This window comes from Acinonyx jubatus, chromosome B3, assembly GCF_027475565.1.
Source record: "Acinonyx jubatus isolate Ajub_Pintada_27869175 chromosome B3, VMU_Ajub_asm_v1.0, whole genome shotgun sequence".
In the NCBI taxonomy this organism is placed as follows: Eukaryota; Metazoa; Chordata; class Mammalia; order Carnivora; family Felidae; genus Acinonyx; species Acinonyx jubatus.
The window spans coordinates 112,470,869-112,495,134 of NC_069386.1; the positions used below are offsets into that span (position 1 = coordinate 112,470,869).

At 52.5% G+C, this 24,266-nt stretch overlaps 1 protein-coding gene and 1 long non-coding RNA gene across 4 annotated transcripts in view; both read right to left on the minus strand.

Annotated features, from left to right (window-relative positions):
• The window catches only part of ACTN1 (actinin alpha 1), a 95,635-nt gene that overhangs the window by 69,720 nt on the left and 1,649 nt on the right, over positions 1-24,266 (minus strand). The window lies entirely within an intron of this gene.
• On the minus strand, positions 18,324-24,186 carry LOC128316064 (uncharacterized). Its single transcript, XR_008299494.1, has 2 exons — positions 20,038-24,186; positions 18,324-20,004 (listed from the first exon to the last, which is right to left on the minus strand). It is a non-coding gene; the product is annotated as an uncharacterized LOC128316064 (long non-coding RNA).

The window sequence follows — 24,266 nt, forward strand, 5'->3', positions numbered from 1 at the left end:
GGTGGGACAGGGCGAGGCAGCATATGGGGCGCTGAAAAGCCCTCTCTCCACAGGAAACCAAACAGAGCTGGACTGTCACTAAAGGACACAGATGTTTGTGCTGGGTGAGCAGGGAGGGCCACCTGTCTGATAGAAGTGGCCCCTCAGAATGCCCAGGGTGAGAAAAGCATGGCCTCCACCATTAGCACTGCAATATTGCTTTAAAGCAGCCTTATTGGCCCTCTTGCTCCAAAGCCAAAAACAATTTACGGTCAGGGAAGCAAGAACAGATTTTCTTTCCTTTCCTTATTTACTTTCCCTCTAAGTAATAATATGGGTTCAGGGTCCAGAAGAGACACTTGGTTCACATTTTGGGGATACTCCTACCACTCAGACTAGAGCAACGATACTCTCCACGTAAGCCTTCCTAGATGTTCTCTAAAAATTAAGTAGGGGGCTTGCTAGAAATGCAGATTCCTGGGCTCTGAGCCCAGAGCATTTGGTTCGGCAGGTCTGGGCAAGGCTCAGGAGGCTACAGTTCATACATGAAGCCTCAGTGGGCCGTGGACCACCCTTTAGTAAATATGGCATCGGAGTGAAATTCTCCACTTGGGTGGTAGAGAGTGGACATGCCCACTGGAACCAGAACCGGAAGATGTGGTCACCTGAAGCGGGTGCTCAATGAATACAGTGTGGGCAGGACGCCCTTTGCTGTTGCCCACCTTCCCTCCTCAGAGCAAAGGAACCTCTCCTTCACAGAGCAAAGTTAAGTACATGTTGTGGTCTCCTCAGGAGTCCCTCTCACCCTCCCAACGACCATGAGTCTTAATTGGACCAGCCTTTACAGTTCATTGTGGTTTCTGGGTAGGGAGAGACAGAGAGGGTAGAGTGTCTAACAAACCAGACAGAACAAATCAATCCCAGCCCGTCCACATGGCCACAAGCTGGAGTACCATGAGGCCCTGACAGGGAGCTCTTGACCTAACCAACTCAAACAGCAGCTGAGACATTCCAGTGGCTTCCCCCTTCGGTGCCCCCAACACCGAGAATCCCTCCGGTGAATCCCACGGCTCCAAAGTTCTGATCATCCACAGCCCCTGGACATTGGAAAACAGTCTGCCACTGTGTCGGAGGGGGCGGCCGTAGGACACTCAGCATTAGGGACATCAAGCGTGCTCTAGGTGCACCTCCAAGGCAGCCTGAGAGTCCCACACATGGGTACGGGGGCTGGGGTGGCTCGAAGAAGCCACCATTGCAGCTCCATCTCGTCTTTCCCCAAGAAACACCTGTGGACCTCCAGGTATGATCCCCAACCGAAGCGCACCTGACTCCATACGTCTAGCACTAGGTTAAAATGAAACAAGGGGAGAGCCACAGCTGCAGGAGAAAGGAAGCTTCTGCGCATCCATATTGAAAATGACACAAACATCCAAGTGTGTCACTAGTGTGGGCACAGCACCAGGTGCCCCCATGCATTCACCCATGTTGGCATTTGAAGCCACCTGAGAAATCTTCAGCTGGCTCTTAAGAGTTCCCAGGGACTGAGGCCTCGTTCCCTACTTCAGGTCAAGCCATTTCATGAACAGTCCAGCTTCCTCTTCCCAGCCCAGCATCAGGGGCATTTCATCAGACACGTCACTGCTCAGGGGACGGTGGAGCTGCCCGGGGACAGAAGTAACCCTGCCGGGTTGAGGAGTGCCAGCAACCCCAGTCGAGAGTTCATCAAGGGCCCAGCGGGAGCAGGAAGCGGTCTCTTCCACCCTGAGGCTTCCTCCTGCAGATGGAAGTATGGGAGAAGGTCGCCTGGGCCATGGAATGTTTGGTTCAGAGAAGTGAAGGGGGGAAGTGAAAGCCCGGCACAGAGCCGGCAGGTTTAGGTTCTGTTCTAGGTCTTCTCCCACTTCCCTTCAGCTTTACCAAGAACCCTGGCTCTTCTGACAAGCCTCACAGACAGACAAGAACTTGCAACAATGTGGTCAACAGCCAGGTCCGGGGGAGGGACAATGTGGTCAACAGCCAGGTCCGGGGGAGGGGGAACTTTCCCAGACACGGAGGCTCATGAGCCTTGTGCCCTGCCCCTGAGGTAGCGCCTGGCAGGTGGTAGCTACTGAAGAATCTACTAAGTTGCCAGCGGAGGATCATATTTCACATTTTCCTCCCAAATATTTAAGTCCTGACAGTTTTCTGAACCACCTTCTACATATCTAGCACTAGGTTGAAATATTAACAGGGACTTCAGGTTAGAAATGTTAAGCCCACAGCCAGGCAGGCCAGTGGCTAAGCTATTCTGGGTCAGAGGAAAATCGGGTGCCCTCCCTGCCAAGCAGGAGGGCACGTAGGACTAACGGGACCGCCACAGCTCCCACTCCTGCCTGACAAGAGGCAGGAGGTCACTACAGCAGCACCCCAAACCGACACCTCCATGCTCTCAGCGTGGGAGAATTCCAGGCAATCTCTATTTTCTTCCTTGTACGGTGCTGTATTTTTCACAATAAACATTACGTTCCTTCTTAATTAAAGAAACAGGTTTGTGTATTGCCGGTGGCATATTAAGTCAGTCCGTCTTAGAAAGGCAACTGATGAATACGTAAAATGGTCATTTCTCTTGACCAATTAACTCAGATCCCAGATATGAACCTAAAAGGCAAGAAAACGTCCACAGGAAAGGACTACTTATAGAGGCATTACCTAGGATAGCCAAAAACTGGAAACCATGGAGATGTCCAATGCCGGGAGAATGAAGAGGAGAGGAGTAGCACCTCACTGAGGAGAGAGGCAGCCAGTAAAGGTGACATGCCAGGCCCAGCCCCGACAGGTAAGCCATTTCCTTCCCGGGGGGACCTCATCCCTGCTCTGTGGCCAAGAGCCTGAGGCCAGAAGCACCTTGCTGAGGCTCAGAGCAAATCCAAATGTGCTTCCAGAAGACAGCCTTGGCCTCCACCACCTTCGTTCTGAAAAGGTAGATGCCAGGCCCAGCCCCGACCTCTCATTTTCCTAACAAAATAGCAGCTTTGGTCCTCACATGCCTGGTACCTCAAACAGTTCTCTTCTCTGTGCAGGCCTCGGAAAACCTCACAAACAACCGGGAGGGAGGGTCTCCAGTGACAAGCAAGGGGTGAGGCCTGGCCTCAGCTGGACCTCTTGAAGCAGTAGGACGAGATTTCATTATTCAGCTTCTCACAGAAATGCCTTCATACAAGTGTGATTTAACACCATGCCTTTGGCTCTACTGAGGATTGATTTAAGAACCAATATGCAGGGGCGCCTGGCTGGCTCAGTCAGCAGAGCATGCGACTCTTGATCTCGGGGTCGTAAGTTTGAGCCCCATGCTGGGTGTAAAGATACTTAAAACTAAAAATCTTTTTTTTAATTTTTATTTTTTAGTGTTTATTCATTTTTGAAGGAGAGAGAGAGAGAGACAGAGCACAAGCAGGGGAGGGGCGGGGGGGGGGGGGAGACACAGAATCCAAAGCAAGCTCCACATTCTGAGCTGTCAGCACAGAGCCAGACACCTGGCTCGAACCCACAAACCGTGAGATCATGACCTGAGCCGAGGTCGGATGTTTAACTGACTGAGCCACCCAGGTGTCCCTAAAAATAAAAACCTTAAAAAAAAAAAAAAAAAAAGAAAGAAAGAAAGAACCAATATGCAAAAAAGGTCTCTGTGTGTTCCGTGAAACTACGACCGACAGCATTGAGCACAACACGACTCTAAAATGGAAAAGTCCCTGGTGGTCAGTAATTATGCTTCCTTTCATTAGGAAATAAATGTTATGATAATTCCAATTTCCCCTTTTGCTGTGGCTACCAGGAAGCTTGGAATGAGGGTCAGGGCAAACTAAGAAAAACTAACCTCTTTGAACAGTTACCTCATCCTCACCCTGACAAAGCTCAGATCTTCCGACTTTAAAACTTAGCCATACATGAGCCTTTGGATGTGCTCTCCTCAAATGCTTTTTGGAAAGAGGCAGAAAAGCACAAATAAAAAAATATTCATGAAATAAACTCTATCCCTGGATCTCACTTTCATCAGGGAAGGAACGCAAAGGCTGTGTTGCTATATATGAAAAAACAAATCTTTAATAAAAAGCCACGTGGAGAAATAAAAAAACGGAACTGAACTGCATACACGCTATGGTTACCACTATGAAAGTAACGCACGTATGAGGACAAAAACAAAAATAGGTTTCTGAAACGATAAATTGTGGTGTGTAGGTGAGAGGGTTAAAATGTCATCTTTTTTGCCCCCTCTGAAGTGCTTTCTCTTCTCCAATGGCAACAGAGGCCCAGGTAGATGTATCAAGTAAGGCAAGCAAAAGTCAGTGTTCCCTGGCCTTTCCCATGTCATCCCCAAGGCTGCCACATTGGGGGTGGAGACAGGCTACAAGCCCACAGGTGGCTCCTTAGAGACTGGAACCCAGTAGGTGGTGGGCTGGACTTCTTAGGGTCTTGCAGAAGATGCCCAGTGCCCTGAAATCACAGCGGTTTGAAATTCTTGTCCTCACTACCCGTCAGCGGGCATGTTCTGAACACACCCTCATAAGAACAACAAACTAGACACCTGCACACATGGTTGTGGGGAGGGGCAGGAGCCATAAGCCACGACCTCTGACCTCTACATGCCTAGGACTCGATGGGCAAACTAGTGACCCCTCAGCCTTCCCGTGTCAGATCAAACGCGCTCCCTCCGGGAAGCTTTCCTCCTGCATCCCCAGAAACGACCCTCGCACCTGACTGATGGGTATTCACACACAGCCTGCACGTCTCCTTCGAAACCCTTGACACACCTGAAACCCCGTCCTCGGTGTGTCCAGGCCAGGGGACTGCGAGCCCAAGGCCGGCGCAGTTGCAGATGGCACCTGGGCCACATGAGCCACATGGCCGGCAGACAGGATGGCTCAGCCTCTGCTGAGGACCAAGGTTTGGGCGACTGGACTAGAGGCTTCCTCCTCCCTCCACTGGACTCAGGATCCCCGGGGCTGCCAGAGTGGCTGGCCGCTGTCTCTATTGCACCCATCTCTTTTCCAGTGACAGCAGCCCACGTGGGGCAGGGGAGCCTAGCCCTGGAGAGCAAGTAGGTCTTCGGAGGCTGACTCACCACCTTGCAGGTGGGGTGAGCTCATTCCCTTCCAGGGCATCCTCGAACCAGAAACCCACAGCAGAGGTGGTTCCCATGGCAACCGGCCAGCGCCTCCTCCACAGCCGCCTTCCCTGGAGCGCCTGCGCCCTGTGCCAAGGGTCACTTAGCCCGCCGTCCGCCGCCTGAATCCCGAGAGTACAGAGCGAGCCGGGGCCCTGGGGGCCAGGCACGGCAGAGCCCTCCCCCTTCCACCGCCCCCACCGGCTTCGACAAGTCCACCCAACACACTTGAGACCAGGAAACTCATGACCCCACAGTTCATTCCTTCTTTGGAAAGTTTGACAGAAGCTCTGAGCTAGACTCCCATCTCCCACACAACCCCCACAAGTACTATTTTGCCCCCTTGGGCCTCCCAACGTGGTCTGCAGCCTTGTCTACACAGCCAGGCTCCTTCCACTACTCCTGACCCGGCTCCCACCCACCCCACCGGGCAGTGTCCAGTGTCCAGGGTCCAGTTCAGACAGCCAGGCACTGAGCAGGACTCAGGACAAGTCTAGAGCCCCCCGCTGCCCCGAAGACGGCCAAGCTCGTCCGCTGACTCACCGGTCCGCTGTCACCCACCCCCAAGCCTCTTTCTCTCCAGCTGCTCCCAGCCCACTCCTTCTCACTCATCCCCTGCCCCACCCTTCCCAGAGCTTCATACTCACTGTTCATGCCTTTGGTCACATTCTGCCTGGCCCACCTCCCCCGCCCTTTGCCACCACCCCCTTTGCCTGACTCACCCAGACATACTCCAGATTTTTTAGCTCACTTTTATCACCTCCTCCAGGAAGCCTTCCCTATCTCCTCCAAGGTGGGATGGGGCCTTCCTTGGGCTCGCTTCACCATACTGCACGTCACATCTTTGTGACAAGGAAATGCGGTTCATAGGTCTGTCACCCACTGGCCTCTCGAGCACTTTGCCCTGACCTGGAAAGAGCAAGTGCTTCATATTTGTTAAACCTGGGTGGTGAGCACGTAGGTCTTTGTCGTGGTGTTCTCTACACTTTTTCTTATATTTCAAATGTCATTTAAAAAAATAAAATGATCCACAGTAAATGTGAATTGAGAGGGTAGACCATCGTCGGCAGCCGTGCCTTTGGTGCGGGTTATGTCTGCCCACCTCAAATATCTGGCTGAACTCATCCTTCAGAAACTTTTCCCCCGACCCTGGGGCTGGAGGAATGCCACTTGGCCAGTTGCCAAGTAGTCCGTTCAAACCTTCTGGAACGTCTGCATCGTGCTCGGCACAGTGGTGACCCCACGGGCGAGGTTGCGTTGGTACTGGCGTATCGTTTCACCTCCGCTCATCCTTTTCATTCGCGAGAACACAGTTCACCCCAGCTAATCTCACTGCATGCTAGCCCAGATGGCTAAACAGGACAGGGAGGTTTTGTGGCTAAGCGCTGAAGCTGGGGAAAGGGGAAATCGGGATTCGTTATACTATCCTCTACTCCTGCACTTGAATTCTCCATGATAATTAGGTTTTGTTTTGTTTTTTTAACTTATTCACACAACTAATATCCCCTAAGTGCCTCCCACATTTCAGACATCATGGCTAAAGAGAGAAATAAGAAACAACCCTCCCCCGTCCCTGCCATGAATTGAAACTTTATTAAATTCTAAATTACTGGGGTGCCTGGGTGGCTCAATTGGTTAAGCGTCCGACTTCAGCTCGGATCATGATCTCATGGTTTGTGAGTTCCAGCCCCACATTGGGCTCTCGGCGCTCAGCGTGGAGCCCCCTTGGGATCCTCTGTCTCCCTCTCTCTCTCTCTGCCCCTCCCCCACTTGCTTGCACTGGCTCTCTTTCTCTCAAAAATCAATAAACATTTTTTTTTTAATTCTAAATTACTTACTATCTTAACCCTCCCTGAAAATTAACATCTAACCACACTTGTGACAAGACAATGCTGATCTCCCCGGAGGGAAGAAGACCGATAAGGGGCTTTGGGAACTGTGTCCCCTGGGCTTGTCTCCCCAGCCCTGCCTCCTCCACCTACAGGGTCTCCCCCTGTACCGGGGCAGCCCCCCATTCAGAAAATGGCCGCAGGGCACCAAGGGTAGGCCTCAGAGCTGCTGCAGATCTCACAAGCCCCCAGGAAGCCTGCAAAAGACAGCTTTCCCCTCAAAGGGCAGGATCCAAACACCCTTCATTCTGTCATTACAACTTCTCCTAAAGCCCTCTCAGTATCAGGTGCGAGACCAGCTTCGGAGATAGAAATAAAGGCCACACAGACATCCCTGACTTAAGGGAATCATGGTTCTAGTGACTGGAAATCCCAGGATTCAGATCCTAGCCCTGCCACTTACCAGCTGCAGGACGCTGGGTAAACTACTAAACCTCTCTGGGCCTCGGTTTCCCCATCTGTAAAATGGGGACATACTGCCTGCCTCACGGGGTTGTTGTGAGAATCTTATGGGTCAGTGCATGGGAAATTCTCATCCCGGTGCTTAGATGCAAAAAGCTAAGCACGGTGCCAGGCACGCATTAGAAGAGCTACTTCGTATGACTCCTGTATTAGTATTATTCACCAGGCCCCCACGGCCTATTAACAGGCAGAGGTGACAGTGGAGCTTGAAATGCAAAGAAGGAATCACAGAGGCAAGGCCAGATTCAAGAGACAGGCACAGACTGGCTCCAATTGTCTTTGCACCATTACGTTCGTCTGCCTGAGCTTTTCCGAGCAATGCCGCAGCCACAGCCTAATGGGTGAATGGTGCCCACGAGCCTGCAAATGCTTTCCATCTGGCCTCTTCTCTCAGAGGAAGCCAGCAATGCCCCTTCATCACCCCCAGCCTGCCCACACCCAGGGTGCTGTAGCCCGGCTGAGCACTGTGTCCTTGCTGTTCAGGGCTTTTGTCTTTTTCAGCCAGCTGTCAATTTCTGCTCACCCTGGGCGTTAGGTGGTAGGAGCACTTGAGCCCCCACAGACCTGGGTGCGGATCTCAGCCTGCAGTATGCCAGCCTCAGCGTGTTATTTGACTTCTCAGGGTTTTGAGCCCCTCGCCTGTAAACAGAGCTAATGCCTCCTACCTTGCTCTGAGGATGAAATAATAGTGTGATGTGAAACAAACAAACAGCTGGCACAGGGCCTACAACCACCGTGACTATGTCAGAGGGTGGAGCCTGGAACACCCCCACAGCCACAGAACCGGCCCAACCCTGCCATGGCCAAGAAGGTGCCATACTCGGGGGCAGCCAGCAAAGGCATGACCAGCACCCCCGTGCTCCCAGGAGGCGAGGAAATCTGCCCCTCCCCAGTACAGCCTCATTCCCAAGACCCTCCTTGGGGGTGGCCAGTGCCTGGGGTGCCACGCAAGGCAAGAAGGAAAGAGAAGAGACACGGGGAAGAAAGGAAGAGGCGAAGGAGCAGCCCCCATCTAGCCCTGGGCTGCCCCACCTCCACTGCTTGGCATGGCACCGGGGCTTGCGGTGTCAGGGACCAGAACCCGCAGCATTTACAACAGAAAGTGCCCACCATCCTGGAACGCAGTCCCCTCATCTTACAGGTGAGGATCAGGTGTGGCTTGTCCAGCATCGCACAGCAGCCACAGGCACAGCTCTTATGAACGGACCACTTCCGGGTTCCACAGGCAAGTGCAGGAATGTGTGTGTCAGAAGAGAGGTATTTGGGGCCCAAGGAGGGTGGAGACCCAGTTCTATCTCTAGTGAGGAGCTTCCGGTCTGCAGTCAGGGAAGGCAGCTGGTGCTCGCTGCCGAGCAGAGGGAACCTGGCAGGGAGGGGACAGCCAGAGCAGTTGGCGAGGACAGTGCGCTCTGGCCAGGCAGCCCTGAGTTCAAAGTCTGGAACACCACTCAAGAGCTGTGTGGCTTGGGGCAAACGGTTTAATCTCACCAAAGCTCCGTTTCTTCTGCAAAGTGGAGATGAAAATGAAATAGTACTTGCACTTGACAGTGCGGTTAGGATGACTGATATAATGCACGTTACGGAATTAGCACAGGGCTGGGCATGTAGTAAGCGTTAGCTGCTAATGTGAGGACCGGCACCGCTCATGCCACCAGCGCCACCTGCACCTGTCCCTTTGGCTCGTTTCTCGCTCCCCTCCTCAGCTGTAATCTCAGGAGCCAGTCCTGGGAACATCTGGGTACAAGGGCAGCCATGCAAAGGACCCACCTGTCATTCACCACCTCCAACCTGGCAGAGGACAGCTGCCGTCACGTGTGAAACTCACCTGAACTCGACCACCCACACACTAGCCAGAACCCCAGCGGCTCCATCCATCTGCCTTCAGAGCACAGAGGCTCACGCTGCCTGTCTGTCACCAGGTGTTTGGAGCCCACCCACAAGTATGACCTCAGAAGAGGGTTTATATGTGCCTGGAATAAACAGTCCTTACCAAAACCAGCCCCACAAGGAATGAACTCATGGCAGAGCATCCTTGGACAAGTCAGATCACCATCGTGGACCTCAGTCTCTTCATCTAGGTGGGGAGGACCAGGTGACGGTATAGTTCCCTTCGGGCTCTGGCATTCTGTGACTTGATTTCTTCAAACTGCTCCAGAAGAAAGAAGGGCTAGAGCTGGGTCCTGGGAGTAAACAAAGTGGAAGACAAGGCTGCCTATTGACACCAGTCCCTTGGGCAGATTCCAGGCTGAAATCCTTGCTCCCTGGCTCCACTCAGCCTGCAGTCTCTCCTACCTCACACTGATCCTGTGACCCAGATAAGCCTACACCAAAGACGGATCGATGATGAGCAGCCCACCTTGCAGTGGGCCCAGATATTCTCCCCACCCCAGGACCATACCTGGAGCACCCAGGCTAGAAGGCAGAGCTAAGAGACCCTTCACCAATCCCAAATAAGGCTGCCTACCCTCCACAGGCACCTGGCTTCCCACATGGCCACACCCTAAGCAGGCATTTCCAGAATAAGAGAGTGCATGCAGATCCCAAGACACAGAGCACCACCGGATCCCGTAAGGGAAGCTCATTCACCGGGCCCCACCCACACCCTCCCTAGAGGGTAGGAACAAATTCCTGACAGCTGAGGACACTGAAGACTCCTAAAGATAAGAGTCCGTGTATGAGCAGAATAGTTAGTTTCAGGGCCAGGCTGGGAAGCCCAGGAATCAACCTCAAGATCACCTCCAGAAGCCCTTGGCTCTACTGAGCAACCCCCATCAAGGGGACAGAAACACAGAAAGCTGGCGTTGGCCCCAGACCTTAGAGATCATCTCCATGTGCTAATCCAGGCAAGGCATTTCCAACACCGCACTCCCCCCAACCCAGTCCTCTCATTTTATAGGTAAGGATCAGGTGTGGCTTATCCAGCATCACACAGCAGCCATAAGCAGCTCTAAAACCAGACCTCGGGTCTCCTGTGGCCCTGGTACCCAAAGCACAACTGCTGTCCTTGTTCCGAAGGGACAGAACAGGGTCCTCCCAGGCAGCTCTCTGGACTGATAGCTCAAAGAGGACAGTTTTTCCATATCTAGTCCTTTCCGAAATGCCACCCACCAGGGTCCCAACAGGAAGGGAGCAGGAGGCAGGTGGACCAGGGTCCTGCTGGGCCCCACATGCTAGGGAGCTGGGGGGTCTGAAGGTTCTGTCTGGTTCCATGCCCCGCCCCCCCCCCCAACCGGCTGCTGTGGCTAAAGAGAGCAGGCTGCTGACGTCCGCCGCCAAAGAGAGAACCCTCAGTGCTGGGGCTGGAAGGTTTTATTTCCTTTGAGGCCCCCAAGCCCACATAAGAGGACCAGAAACTCCCTAAGATTTTCTGAAGTAGGGGCCGTAGCCAAATCCAACAAGGGCAGGGAACAGAAGGACGTGTCAGCACGGCCAGTACCTCAGGAGAGGAATCTGAAGTGGGCCGCTGGCCAAAAGAAGAAAACACACAGCTGGACTGCCTGCCAGGGAGCCGGGAGGGGGGGTGGGTGCGCTGGCTCCCGGCCACCCTGCTTCGGTCAGACACCTGGGAGGGGGTGTCGAGCAGCATGGCAGGGCTGAGGTCATCCTGAGCTCGGACCCCAGCTCAAGCATAAGGCCAGCTTCCCTGGCCTCCTCTGGACTCCGGGGCACACTTCTGAGGCTGCAAGGCCAGCCTGGGCTCCCTCTGGGACCTCAATTCAGCCCCATCACCAAAGTGGCCCTTGATGCCTTGGACTATCGCCACCCAACACCTCAGCATCCGCCAGACATTTCCGGCTGGACTGTGGCTGCCCCACCCCCTCTAAGGCACCCACGGTCACCGCTCAGCATATCTAATATTTGGTGAGCACCTACTGTGTGCCAGCAGGAGGCTCCTGAGGAGTCGCCCTCGCAGGGTACAGGAGCACATCTCCCACCCCAGGTCCAGGCCCCCCCACCCCCCACAGAGAAAGAACGCAACTTCCCCTTATTTGGGGGGGGAAGAGGGAGGAGGCACTAGGTACTAAATACCAGCAAAGTCACCATCTACATAAAGACCTCTAGGGCAGATTGCAAAAGTAGCCCCAATGCTTTCCCTTGCCTGTATCTATCTTCTTTGCGAGTAGCTTTGCAGTGCCCTCACACTTGTTAAAAATACAAATTCTCAGGCCCCACCCCAGACCTATATAAACCCTGAGGATGGGGTCCAGCATCTGTATTTTAAGCAGCCTTCTGGGTGATTCTGATGCATGGTCCAGTTTGAGAACCACCCTTCTAGGCTTCAAGGCTCTGAGATGAGGTGGCCTGAATGTGTCTGGATCCCGGTGGCACAGCCTTCCAGGAGCCCCCTACTAGGGAGGCTCCCACGAGACCCCCAGACCCACCTCCAATCATCCAAGGAGCCCCAAGTCATTCACAGATCAGTGATATCCCCTGAGAACCCTCCAAATGTCCTCAGGGCCAAGAGTTTCACAACAATGCCCAAAGCGACTCTGATGAGGACTGCCAAGAGGCTGCCAACTCGCCTGTCCTTTCCAGCTCCCTCCTGCCCATCCTCTACCCAGGCGCTAAGTGAGCGAGGCAAGGGCTGAGCGGCCAAGAGCCAGCAGAGAAGGAAGAAAAGGCCAGAGCCAGGAAACCAGGCATGGACAGGGAGACATAACTGGAATCCCACTGGCTGCCCCCCGGCCCCGGCCAAGAAGGGCTCAGCTGTGGCTCCCCACCTCTGCCTCTTCCAAAACTCTATGTGCAGAGAACAACTGACTTCCAAATGTTGCAAGATACCACTGTGAGACATAAAATGCAAACTCATTTAGAAGCATTCCCAAATTCACAGTAGCTTTCTGTCATTACATATTTGCTTCATCAAGAAGCAATGAAAGGACAACTGCTATCCTGGGAGGAGAAAAACTGGCAAAGCAGTGAGCCCCTAAGAAGCTGACTCTTGGAGCCCCAGGAAGAGGGCAGCGGGCAAGGGTGTAGGTCCCCCCCCCACCCAGGAAATGGGAGCCAGGTGCCAAAAACACATGTGGGAAGAAAGAAAAGAAGAAACTGAGGCTGGCTGCTTCTGCCCTCCCTCCTCAAATACCAGGGAGTCTCCGAACCCCGAGGGGGCTCATGGCAGCAGGTATAACAGAGAGAGCCACCTGCAGCCTCCGGTCCCACCTGCCATCTATAAGCCACTGTGCAACTCGGACAAGTCCCTCAAGTCCCTCAGCCCCTCTGGGCAACTCGGACAAGTCCCTCAAGTCCCTCAGCCCCTCTGGGCCTCAACCGTTGTCTCATCCACAAAACAGGGCGGAGCCAGGCCAACCTCCACAGCTCCAGGCCACAGGAACGGTGTGGGCAGAAAGAACAGCATGTGAGCACGCTGCTACATTGGGTATGACACCATTTATGTAGTTTGTTTTTTTTTTTTAATGTTTATTTATTTTTGAGGGGGAGAGGGGGAGAGAGAGAAAGAGAGAGAGAGAGAGAGAGAATGAGCTGGGGAGGGGCAGAAAGAGAAGCAGACACAGAATCCGAAGCAGGCTCCAGGCTCCAAGCTGTCAGCACAGAGCCTGACACGGGGCTCGAACTCACGGACTGCGAGATCATGACCTAAGCCGAAGTCGGACGCTCAACCAACTGAGCCACCCAGGCGCCCCCATTTATGTAGTTTTCAACAGGCACAAAGATACAGACAACTACACAGGCAGGAGCTGTATAAACCAACGTTGAGGAAAGAAAACACCAAATGCGGGACAGCGGTTAATTCCAGTGAGGAAGGGAACAGCATTGGGGACAGGAACACCAGAACCCTACCTCTGCCTATAAGGCCTTTGTGAACTGGCCTCCAAAGCAGAAAACCTAGAAAAACAGCTGTAACCAACTGAGCCTTTGCAAACCTTTCTAAATTTCGTTACCTCCAGCTAAGCCATCGCATAAGGTGTTGCAAAGACTAAATGAATTAGTATCTGGGAAACACTTAGAGTGTGCGTGGCCCACGGCACAGAACTGGGCCGGCACGTGCTGGGGGCAGGCTGGGGGTGGGTGCTCAGCTCCGCTTTCCCTGGGCCTGGGCCTGGGCCTAAGCTGGGGCCTTCCGAACCAGGGGCTTCCATGAAAAGGTAATCAGGGGCCGGTCCCGAGCCTGACCCCCCTGCGCCCGCTGTGGCCTTAATGCTTTTGCCAAGCACCCCTAGTAGAGGAGCTCCAGACAGGCCCACTGAACTGAAACCCCAGAGTGGCACTCCTTAATTTTTTGAAAGTTAATTATAGAATGAACCTCTCAATTAACTATAGCTTAAGACAAACAACAACCACAACAACAAAGTGGCTTTCACCTGAGATGAAAGTTTGGGGAAACATCTAAATTAAAAAGAGGCCTCTGGGCTTCATGCAGGCAAAGCTACCTCCCAACAGTCCCAGCCAGGATCCAGGATAAAGGGCAGGAAACCGGGGGTCTGGCCCCACTTCCCCTGCTCCGGGAATGCAGGTTTCATGAGCCGCCTCCTCCTGGTTCCCAGAGCCAAGCCTGGAAAAGCACTTCGGGTTCCTGGAAAGAAAGGCCTTTCCGAAAAACGGGGAGCTCTACTGGAAAGTGCCATTATGTATTATCTGGAGGATGTCTGCGGCGTTTGAAAGGGAGTCACTCCTCTGCCAAACTCAAATCAGTGGCCAAAATCAACAGGGGGGCTTCTCAGAGCCAAAGAGGCACACACATGTGCCTGCACTCACACCGACACGCACAGCCGTGCTCACAGAGCCGGACAGACACTGCTGTCAGGACCACAGAACCTCCATAAAGTTGCAGCCCCCCTGCAGACGCTGCACTGGGGGGCAGGCGGGGACCCTACTTCCTGGTGTTGGCACTTAGAAGAAGTAAAAGCCCCACTTCCATCCGTTCCCAAGCCACAGGCTGTGTGGCCATTCCCACGCTGGACACAAGGAGAAAAGAGAGTCTGGCTGGAACAAGCCCCCACCCACCCGAGCACAAGGCTTGCGGCCTGTCCTCCAAGATGCAAAGCCAAGTTCCATGAGGAGACCTGTCTGAAGCAGGCCACCCACCTTGACGTGCCCCCCCACCTCCTGTCGGTTCACCTACAGACGATCTGAAAATAGAGCTCAGCATCACTCCATTCTGTTCCCATCCGTTTATAATCAGCTTTACAGATGGCTTTTAAAAAATAAATCTTTGGGCCCATAAAAATGCTCCCCTGCAAGCCCCGGCCTGGCCTCAAATCACAGGCCTGTGACTGGGCTCGGAACAACCCCATAGTATCAACCACCAAGAAACAGGAAAAACAAGGTAGAGAGGAGGCAGCTTGTCAAAAGCTCCCTTCCCCCAAGGATCGCTTTTCCACCATCAGCTGAACCCCCCGGGGCCTCTGATTTAGACCCTGAGACGAAAGGTTCAACCCCGGGGGCCAAGAAGGACACTGTCCTACCCTCCGTGCCGTCCTCTGGCCTGGTCCACAGCGCGGAAAAGCCAGAACGGCTCACTCCCAACAACCTAAGCCTCGCCAACTTTCCCTCACCAACTTTTTACCAGCCTCAAGGCTTAAACAAGAACCTCCAACTTCACGTTCCATGTGCACAAGCTTTCAAAAGCAAAACAAACACCTCAGCTACCTGGTTCAAAGCCTGTTGTTCCCCTGGTGACCAAACAAAGGGAAGATGAACAGGTGAGGCTGAAGGAACAGAGGAGGGACATGGTTGAATCTGAAAGCAGGGAAGCCAGTCCCCAAAAGCTGGAGTCAGCTCTTACAGGGGCCACCAGGGACACCTAGGGCCCTCCAGGTTCAGGGGACCTGAGTGTATTCCCGTCAGTTATTCTTTAGATGTGTAGAAATATGACTAGAACGCTCCCCTACCTTTTCAACCGAGAAAAGTAACTTCAGAAAGGTCCTGCTCACCTGGCTTAGACTACAGACCCTCCAGTCAAAGACCTGGATTCAAAACCAACTCTACCCGTCCATTCAGGTTGCAGGGGAGACCCTGGTAAAGTCACTGAACCTTTCTGAGCCTTATTTGCCCTGTCTACAAAATGGGGAGAAGGCCTGACAAGTTTGCTCATCATGATTAACGAAGAGAAAACCACGTGTGAAAGCATAAATATTAAAAATCATGAATCATGGGGCGCCTGCCTGGCTCAGTGGGTACAGCGCATGACTCTTGTTCTTAGGGTCGTGAGTTTAAGCCCCACATTGGGGGTGGAGTTTATTTTTAAAACATCATGAATCATGTAATGAGTACTTGATTATATAGCACCTTTAATCGTTCCTTACGATTTCATTTATATAAGCCTTGTCCCTCAAAACATAAACTATGGAATAGCAAAAGGTTTGTCCGTTTCTAGTGAAGGGTCGAGTTCCAAGATCAGTGTGCCTGGGTTCATGCATAACCTGGCTTACTAGCTGTTTGATCTTGGGCAAGACACTTGACCTCACTGAGTCTCAGTTTCCCTGTCTGCAAAAAGGAAAGTAACAGTACCTTCCTCAAAGGGTTGACGGATGGAGGTAATCCAAACCATGCAACCCTCAAATAGTATGAACTATTATTATTTGGGGAACATTCTTACCAAATACTGGTTGGTTGGTACAAAACAGTTAATCCCCTTTCTAGTCGTCCTTCTCTCACCTTCTCTTTCCTTTCTGGGAGGTGGACAGTGTTTACATTATCTCCAATCATGGGTTTGGGAAATGCTTTAATTTTTTTTAATGTTTTTTATTATTTTTGAGACAGAGAGAGACAGAGCATGAGTAGAGAGAGAGGGAGACATAGAATCCGAAGCAGGCTCCAGGCTCCGAGCTGTCAGCACAGAGCCCAACGCGGGGCTCGAACTCATAGACTGCGAGATCATGACCTGAGCTGAAGTCGGCTGCTCAACCGACTGAGCCACCCAGGCGCCCCAGGCAATGCTTTAAACCAAAACGTAAAGTTCCCCTTAAGGACCGAGGGTACCTTCATTCCCAGGCCCTTCTTGCTCTGCAGTCATTGAGCATGTTATGTCTCCAAGCTCAGGATTTTCGTCTATCAGGTGTGAGCATCCCACATCCCTTACAAGGCTGTTGTGAATGTTAAACGGGGCCCATCGACAGAACACATCTACCATACAAGCCATGTGCAACGGGGGCTTCTCTATGGTCCCCCCCCCCCCATTGTGAGAGATGACAGGCCTGGACACGACCCCAAAACCTCTCAATAAAGAGCAGACACCAGCCCAAAAGTAGCCCGCTACAGCCAAGGACCAAGCAGGCAGTTTCCAGGGTAACAGCATCCTCTGCACCTACTCCGGATTTCCATCCCCAGCTGCTTTTAATTCTCTTCCCGCCTCTGTAGTGGGCTAAGTCACCTCTTCCCACTATTGCTAGGCAACCCTGAGCACAGTGCAGCTGCCTCCTGGGGGAGGACCGCACCCCCCCCCCCCCCACTTCTCGGGACTGGGGAAAGCTGCCCCACGTGGACCCCATTCACCCTGGGAATGGCAGAAAGTGAGAAGCACTCCCAGACCAACAGGGTCTATAGGTGCAGGTGCAGTGGGGACTCCACCTGGGGGAAATGAGGAAAGCCACCCCCTCCTTCCCCACCCCAGCCTTCTACTTGCCTGGGCTTATCTGTGATCCATTCTTAAGCAGTCTCCAAGCACAGGGTCACATCAAGCTTTTTATGAAAGCTGCCCTCTTGATTAGCTACCTCTTCGGCGGCTCTCCCACTCACGCACCATGAACCTGGATCCCCGACCTTAGAGTAAACGGTCAGCAGGAGAGAACAGGTGGACAGACACGAATGAGGAAGAGGGACAAGGAGGCAGAGAGCACCAGAAGCTCCCGTGAGGTCCCTTAGCTTCGGAGGTGGGAGGACGGGTAATTGTCATTTTCTTCTCTGTATTACTTAGCATTTTCTGGGGCTTTTTACATTAAATTTTTAAATTAAGATGGAATTATACCATAAAAGTCATCCGTTTGAGTGGGTTTTAGTATATTTAGATACATTTAGATTATATTTACATATATTTTAGTGTATACATATTTAGAGGAAGTTTTAGTTCACTTAGTATATAGTTTTTAGTGTATTCACAAGGCTGTGCCACCATCACCACTATCTAATTCCAGAATGTTTTCATCACTGGGTTTTGTTTTTTGTATATGTCTTCTCTGGTCAGTGTTCCAGACACGCAAGCATCTCTCTCTTTTATAAGCAGCAAAGTGGTGAGGAGGGAAATGCCGGAGCCACACTGCCCACCTCTCACGGGCTCTGTGATCTTGGAAGTTATGCAGCTGCTCTGAGCCAGCTCCCTCATCCGTAAAATGTGGATAAAGTGCCCACCTCACAGGACTAGACGTGCTAACACAACACAGAGTCCCTGACACAGTGCCCGATACTTAGCCTGTGCTCAGAAAAGGTGAGCCACTATGGAGATCATGAGAAAAAGAATTTTTTTCTTTTTAAGTACAGCTCTGCTCCCAGGTCCGGTCCCCGGGAAGATGACTGTACCCAGGCTCTTGGGGACTGCCATCAGTTTTGCTTATTTGTCTGGGAGGGCTGAATGGGGCACCCAGAGTGGGTAGGCTGGAGTCATGACTATCGCCTAGGTGGCTCTGGGCATCACTACACCAGACAGGGGCCCACTGTGTTGAGAATCTGCCGGATAATCCCCAGCCAGGAAATGGGAGCAGGGGCTAGGCAAGGCAGAGAAGACAGCATCTAACTAGCCCTCTCTGTAAATGTACCCCCTACCCACTGAGAAGGAAGGCTTCTGGGAGCTGGGACTTGATGCCTAACCTGGGACCCAGTGAGAAAACTTGATGGTTCAGAAGAAGGTGGCTGGCTCAGCTGGTGGAACATGCAACTCTTGATCTCAGGGTTGTGAGTTCGAACCCCATGCTGGGTATAGAGATTACTTTTAAAAAATCTATTTAAAAAAAAAAAAAAAGGAAGGTGGGCTTCCAGGGTAACTCTGAGCCCTGGTTTGCTGGGTCTCCTGCCCCCACCGCTCCCAAGGTCCCCTGAGCCTCCATCAAGGCCAGGTTTGGGCAGGTAGTGGTGCTTAGCAGGATACCAGTGCCTCAGCAGTGAGACAAAACCCTGGGCTGAATCAGGAGTCCAATCAGGGGGCGCCTGGCTGGCTCAGTCAGTGGAGCATATGACTCTTAATCTCAGGGCTGTGAGTTCAAGCCCCACATTGGGTACAGAGATTATTTGAAAATAAAATCTCTAAGGAAAAAAAAAAGGAGTCCAATCGGGCTGACCCAGAGTGGCCAGGACTAAGGAACTCAGCCATGACCCCTTTGGGGAGCTACAGACTAAACTGTCTAAACCAGCTGGTGGGCTCCAGGACCTCTCCAGGGTCATTGGTGAGTAACTGAGCCCAGCTCCCTGGGCCCTTGCAGAGCTGTGTGCCCAAGGAGCAAACACAAAGGGGAGAAAAGTAGGGCTGGTGGGGAAGGTGCCCTGAGACCACAGCCCCTTGGCTGCACATCCCGTCCTAGAAAAAGCTTGGGTAGGTTACACGTTGGGGCAGCTCAGGTGGGGTTAACTGGCTGGGACAGTCCCAACAACACCTGCACAGGTGTGGGGCTCTCGAGCTGTACAAACAGACTGACCTCTCAGAAAGGTGAGAGTTCAGCTCTGGGAGGGACAAAGCTGACCGGGAAAGAAGGACAAAGGATGAGAACAATGGGAGGGGGTGTTCCCTAGCCTGCAGCAGCTTACACATCATCGCCCTCTGGTCTGCCCTTCTAGCCTTCTCCTTTCTCCTACTGCCCTACCCTCCTTTACACACACACACACACACACACACACACACGCACGCACGCGTGCGCACGCATGCACACACACGCACACACAGCCCAGATGTCAGGGAAAGGGGAGGCTTCCCAGCAGCACCTTCAAATCCTGCCTGTCCTTCTAGATGCAACTCAAATGCCATCAGCCCAGGCAGCAGTGCTGGTTCCTGCCCCACAGAGACCAACACCACATCTCTGGCCATTTGTGGCACTGCCCGGTGTGATTTCTACCTTTCCAGTTCCCTCTCCATCTAAACCATGGGTTTTCCACAACCCCAGGTGGGTGGAGCATTGGATACCCAAAAGGGATTCAACCAATGCTCACTGACTGAGTCTACCAAGAGAAATTACTGATGTTCTCACACTAAGAAGGGACTAGAAGGTAGATGAGCAGAGACATTGGCTCTTCTCTAGAGATACCCAGCAGCAGATCTCATGTCTCAGACTTGGGCCACCCCGCCCTGGTTCCAGACCCACAGGAGGCACCGGGTCTTGTGTGACAAGTCCTCAAGCCAGGCTTACGGTTTGTGGCCACTGGCCAGGCGCCCAGCCCCAGGCCTTCCTGGAGGAGGAAAGGGGAGACCCAAATCCCAACCACAAACAACAAACTACAAGACACCCCTTTGGTTTGACCTCTTCACACTTAAAACCGCCCCACAAGGAAGGGCCCGGGGGCCCAGGCCTCCTCCCACCCCACCCCCACTCCACGGAGCACAGCCTTAGCAGCCCCTTCTCAAGAAAGGAGCTTCAGGAAACAAGTTTGCTCCTTTTTCGTTTGAAAAGGCTGGTGACCAGGGACCTTGCAGGAGCCTGCTAGCCTGTCACTCCTACAAGCCCATCTCCAGTGACCAACGGCTCCTGGAGATCTCATCATTCCTCAAAACTGGACAAGCTGGTTCTCAGGAAGCTCCAGGCCTTCTCACATCTGTCCCAGGGTAGGCTGGGTGGCAGCCAGAGACAGCTCCCTGGGGCAAAGCAGGGCTGGTAGGCTACTGGGAGGTTTGGGCAGGGCCTAAAGAACGCCCTCAGCTAGTTGACTGTAGGGCCTGAAAACACTCTAGGCTTTATTTTAGTTTAGTTTAGTGTATTTCCTTTACTTTAGTTTAGTGTATTTTTTAAGTTTACCTATTTATTTTGAGAGAGACAGCAAGCGTGAGCCGGGGAGGGGCAGAGAGAGGGAGAGAGAGAACCCCAAGCAGGCCCCACGCTGTCAGCACAGAGCCCAACTCCGGGCTCAAACTCATGAAACGTGAGATCATCACCTGAGCTGAAATCAAGAGTCAGTCGCTTAACCGATTGAGCCACCCAGGGGCCCCCAGGCTGTCTCCTTTAGAAGACACTCATACTTTGAGGTCATTTTACCTGTACTGTGACCAACTTACAAAGCTTTTGAGCACGTCACATTCATTTGTTTCTCCTGGATACCCAAAATGTAGGCAAAGGGTAAGCAAGGGTTTCTACACCATTCTATAGTGAAGGGACTGAGCAATCAGAAAGGTCAAGTGACACCGAATGAGCCAGAGATGACGTCAGGGTCCGAGGTCAAGGAGAACACAACTCCATACACTCCTAGCCAACTAGGAGTGGGCTCCTTCTAAGATGGGTTTATATACTACACCTTATCTCAAAGAATACAGGGTAAAGGCCACAGAAACTCTGGCTCCTCAAAATAGTTAACATGCATTTTTATTGAGCACGCGCTGTCAGGTGCTGTATTAAATTCCCTACACACATTACTTGGTTTAAACCTCCACTCAACTAAATCAGGCAGGAGCGATTATTAGACTCATTTCCCCAATGGCATCATCAGGCACAGAGCAGGTAAGTGATCCCCCGAGGATCACATAGGTAGTCAGTGGACGGGCTGAGATTTGAACCCAGTGTGCCCAGAGCATGTCTAGATACAGCCCCAGGATGATGCCAATTATTTATTCAGTGTTATTTCTTGACCCACCTACAGGCCTAACCCCACAGGAGGCACTAGGGATTCAGCAGAGAACAGGACAGACTGAGCGCTGGGCCCATGGCCACGGGCACGGAGTGAAGCAGGCAGGAGAGCACAACAGCGAGGGGTAGGAGGATGGGAACAAGAGCCAATTCTCTCCTCCTGGACATTTTACTTCCACCAGGCATCAGTTTGGTTTTTGCAGTCCTAACCTCCAAGGCAGGTGGATGTCCTGTTCCTCCCCATGTAAACCCCTCTAAAACAGGTCTCCCCTCTCTGCAGGCCTCCACCTTCATCAGTGGCCTTGGCTAGCTCCTGTGATGGTCCTGCAGACCAGCAGTGAGTACAAACAAGGTGGTACAGGGCCACCTGGGTGGCTCAGTCAGTTTGGCGGCCGACTTCAGCTCAGGTCACGATCTCGTGGTCTGTGAGTTCGGGCCCTGCGTTGCGCTCTGTGCTGACAGCTCAGAGCCTGGAGCCTGCTTCCAATTCTGTGTCTCCCTCTCATTCTGCTCCTGCTTATTCTCTCTTTCTCAAAAATAATACACATTGAAAAAACATTAAAAACAAAAAACAAAAAACAAGGTGGTACATATTCCTGTGACCTGGAATGATGTGGGTACAGACTCCGGAGCAGGAACTATTTACAACCACCTTCATTTACCTGCCAGGTGAATGCCTCTCTGTTTCAACACCATTAGCTCAACAAATATTGATTAAGTTACATATGTTAAAAAAAAAAAAACAAAAAAAAAACCAGGACTGGCACCTGTGGAAATCCACATTAAACCAGAGCCTCCAAGATTTAAGAGAGAAAATAAAATTTAACAACCAAAAGCTGCCATTTTACAAATCTTCGTCAACCCAGCAGGTGGAGGTATTAGCTCCTTTTTATGAATAAGGAATCGGAGGCTGAGAGGTTACAGTAACTTGCCCAAGGTCACAAGCCTGAAAGTGTAGAGCCAGGATGCTACTCAAAGTCCATGCTCTTTCCAGCTTGCCTGGCATCCAGCAGGCCTCGCATGAGGGTGTGGGTGAGGGAAAAAACTGGGGGCTACGGTCATCTCGAAAAGACGGGCGTTCAGACCTGCTACCTTCTAAAAGGTGGCTTTAGAGCTCAGCCTCAAAGGTCAGGAAGATTGTGAAAGCCAGCAAACTCCCTAATCCACTGCATTTTATGTCTGGAGGCAGGGAGTCAAGCCCCAGGAACGCTGCAAGAAAGCATTCTTTGAAGAAGGGACAAGCCACGGCCAACCAATGCAGGTTTTTGAGTCATGCCTCCTGCCTGCACAGACTTCTACCTGCATCTGCATCAGGCCTAACCATTCACCAAGGAAGCGCTTCCTACCACATCACTTAATCTGATGCCCGTAAGAGCCCTGGGGATCGGCAGGGCAGGGCAGGGCAGGGCAGGACGGGAATGTGGCCCGTTTACCGAGCAGGAAACAGATCGGAAGCACCTGTCTGTACCATTCAGCGCTCTATCCTCAGCCCTTGGAACTGGGCCTGACAGAGTAGCTGCTCAAAGTTATGTGTTGAATAGTCTAATAAAAGCTCAGAGAAGTGAAACGACTGGACCAAAGTCTCTCTTGTTGTGAACACACCAGGGCTAAAAACAGGGCCTTCTGCCTCCCACCCAGAGGCCTTCGTATCCTAGCGCACTGGGTCCTCCCACCCACCCTCCCACATACACTCACTCTGCTGCCTCCATCTGCAATGGTCAGCCTCCTCTGTCCACCCGTCTGCTCTGATCCCACTCAACTCTGACCTCCCACGATCAGCAGGGAGGCTGTCAAAAGCAGCCAGTTACTTCAGATCCGATCCCCCACACCTAATACCACTTCCTTATATACCTACCACCCCGCTGAAAACGAGGTGAAATTTTCAGACAAGTTCACCGAGGCCCATGCAAGGTAACAGAATCAATGGCAGGCCAAAAAAAAAACCCTTGGATTTTCAAAGTGAGGCCCGGAGCTTGTGCCACGCCCCCCCGACCCCCCACCCCATCAACCCGCCAAAGCACGGGTTGACTCCCCTTGGTCCAGAGATCCTCGTAGGCTCTGGATGCCAAGCCCAGCTTTCCTGCCTTCCTCGCCACCAAGGGACAAGTGAGGGGAAGCTTCCCGCCCCTGACATGGCTGCATTCCAGTCCCATCATGCACCATTTGGGCCTCGGGGCTGGTCGCTTCTCCCTCTGCCCCTCATTTCCTCAACCTCAGGTGTGCCAGGCTCACATCAGCCAGAGCCAGCTCTTAGAACTGTTGAGTCTGCCCTCCAGATAACCACATTTCCCAGATGACCCTGATCCCACCTGGCTACCCAGAGGCCTGGTGCACACCCCCACCACCCTGATCAGGGGTTTGTGAGTCTATATGTGTGTACATACACACAGACAAATAGAAACAATACAATTTTCCTCCCCAACTATATCTAATGTATTCATTCATTCGATACCAGGGAATACTGTGAGCAGGTCCAGTGGCAACGCTGAGGAGACAGGAATTTCTGCCCCCCAGGAACTTCATCCCACAGTCCTGTCACTCCTGCCCCAACTAGGCATACAGTAGGTGCTCAGTAAACAGGAATGTCTCTTCTACTCCCATGGAAGATCCCAAGACATCCACCCCCCTACTCCCTCCCCCTCCTGTCCAATTTAAAATCTAGTCTCATGAAGGCCTCACCCTGAAATTTAAAAAGGGCCCCCTGCCTTGGCCTCTTGATAATCTCCAAATTACCACTCCATTTCTCAGCTCCACCAACAGCCCGAATGCCCCAGGAAATAAGCCCCCAGAGTGGGGGGCTGTCACAGCCTCTCCCCGCAGCTCCCCCTGGGGGGCCAACAGGAAGAGGGGGAGGGGTGTTTAAGCAACTGCCACACTGCAAATAAGTCAGCTGGAAGCCGGGGACCTTCTGCCGTTGCCCTATAGGGTTGGGCCCAGCAGAAGCCTCGGCCTGGGTGTCAGGTCGCCGGGCTTTGAGGAAGCCCTTTGTGCGTGTGTTTTAAATTACCTCTGCTTGTCTGATGAAGTGAGTAAAAAGGGCGCCGATTCAGGGCTTAGGATTCCTGAGTGAGCTAATACAGG